Raw genomic sequence first — 1,973 nt, 5'->3', positions numbered from 1 at the left:
AGACGACACAAGCCAGTTTACTCATCTGCAAGACTGCCTGAAAGACATTAAATCCTGGATGTCTTCTAACTTCTTAATGCTCAATTCAGATAAAACTGAGGTAATCATTTTTGGACCTAAACACCACAGGGACACACTCTTGAATCGGATCTCTACTCTAGATGGCATCACCCTAACTTCGAGTACAACTGCAAGGAACCTTGGGGTCATTTTTGACCAGGACCTTTCCTTCAGCCTGGGAGCAGCCTGTGCAGCCCCTGGGGCCCCGGTGAGGACTTGGGGGGGGCCATCATCTTCAACTTATCCCAGCCAGGTGAAGAAGAGACGCACGGATTCCAAGGCTCGCTGCTCTGCACCGTCACTTCCCCGCCACTTGAGGAAGACCTCGGTGTAAATGACATCTTCTTCAAAGGGGACGTCAAAGACCGTCAGGAGCAGCACTGCGGGGACGCCGCAACACGGCAGCTTTTATCATGGACTGGTTTAGGGGCTTTGGAGCCAAAACAAGACTCATCCCACCCTCCAGGGAGGTCAGGAGGTCAACACTCACTTTTGGGGTGATGCATCTCTGCCATCAGCTGCTGGAGGGCCAAGAGGGCCTGAAGTTGTTTGGGTCCATCGGTCAGAAACCTCTTGAGAAGCCTGACTCTCTTAGTCAGCCGTCCTGCATCCAGACAGTTGCGGTGCTCGCCTGAAACTAGCAGATAAACTGGTGGAAAATTTCTGAGTATTCAATTCCATGTCAGCAGGGTCACGACCCAGAACCGAATATGAGGACAGTCAAAAAACCAAACAAAACAGAGGAGTCCCACGTACCGACGACGGCAGACCTGCACAGTCGTCAGCAAAGCTCTGAGGAACTCCACAGAAGCAGTCTGGCTTTCATCCAGGTTGGCTTGAAAAAGAGAGGAGGACAATCCAGGTTCACCATGATTGACCAACAGACCGATGTGGTCCCGTCACCCCACAACCAGAAAACACACACCTGCACCCAGTCCCAGATCTGCTTGTTGCTGGCCTCGTCCCGCAGCAGCCTGTCCAGATGCTGCCTCATCTCTCTGGTGAGGCTCTGAAAGACCATTAAAAACAGTTTCAAAATGCTCTTCGGCAACTCGCCGATCCAACAAACCGTCAACAACTGAAGTAATCAGAGCATGAACCCCAGACAGCCTGCTGACCTGCTTCCTGACACACTTGGTCAGGTCCCTGGATGAAGCAGCAGGGGACAGGTGGCCAGGTCCACGCTTGACTGGAGGGAAAGAAAGACAATAAGGGGTTGAAGTTCAGTCCCGATCATGTGAGACAGAGGCTTTAGCTGAAAGTTCCTACCTGTGACGTCGGCGCTACGACGCCCGTCCCTCCAGTTGGACTCTCGGCAGGAGGGTCGCCAGCGACCCCACGTGTCCCCTCGGCTCCTCGAATGGTCCCCAGCAGCAGGCTAGCAAAACAACATGAGATTTCAAGTCCAGTCACCAAGACTTCAGCCAGGACGGGCAGTGACAATGACTGGGACTTTACCGTTGGGATGCTGCGTGCGGCGTCCTCTCTTTTGGGGCTCCTGCCTCCCATCACGAGGTGGGCTGCACCACCCATTTCCATTTTTGGAAGGGTTCCCCATGGCTCCTCCCTGTCTGCCTCCACCCTGCTGCTGCTGGGTCTTGGAGCGGTCCCTCAAGGTCTCTTTCTCCTGCTCCTGGTGGATTGGACCAGTTCTCTTTGGCCCCTGGACCTCCTGAGGGGGAGTCAAGTTCACCTGCAGCATAGAGGAGGAGAAGGTTATTAACCATGTCACATCTGTCCCAGCAGCCATGTTTGTTTTTCCTTTAACTTGTCACCCGTTAATATTTACTGCTAAACGGGTCAGCATCAACCTTTCTAGGGTGCACAACACCTCACTTGAATTATTAGAACAAACAAGAGCTGATCCACTGAGAGATGATCCCTTGATAGTGATTCACAGGGTTGTTTGGAGC

General features: G+C 52.9%; 1 long non-coding RNA gene across 1 annotated transcript; it reads right to left on the bottom strand.

The window, feature by feature from the left end:
• Positions 1-293: 293 nt before the first annotated feature.
• LOC147271993 (uncharacterized) lies at positions 294-872 on the bottom strand. Its single transcript, XR_015115831.1, has 3 exons — positions 817-872; positions 551-697; positions 294-440 (listed from the first exon to the last, which is right to left on the bottom strand). It is a non-coding gene; the product is annotated as an uncharacterized LOC147271993 (long non-coding RNA).
• Between the last annotated feature and the right edge of the window lie 1,101 nt (positions 873-1,973).

The sequence above is a fragment of the Aulostomus chinensis genome, chromosome 1, assembly GCF_037954235.1.
Source record: "Aulostomus chinensis isolate RoL2024-O1b breed Wild chromosome 1, RoL_Achi_v1.0, whole genome shotgun sequence".
In the NCBI taxonomy this organism is placed as follows: Eukaryota; Metazoa; Chordata; class Actinopteri; order Syngnathiformes; family Aulostomidae; genus Aulostomus; species Aulostomus chinensis.
The sequence above is the reverse complement of the archived record's forward strand: the minus strand, read 5'-3'. Positions and strand labels throughout refer to the sequence as shown.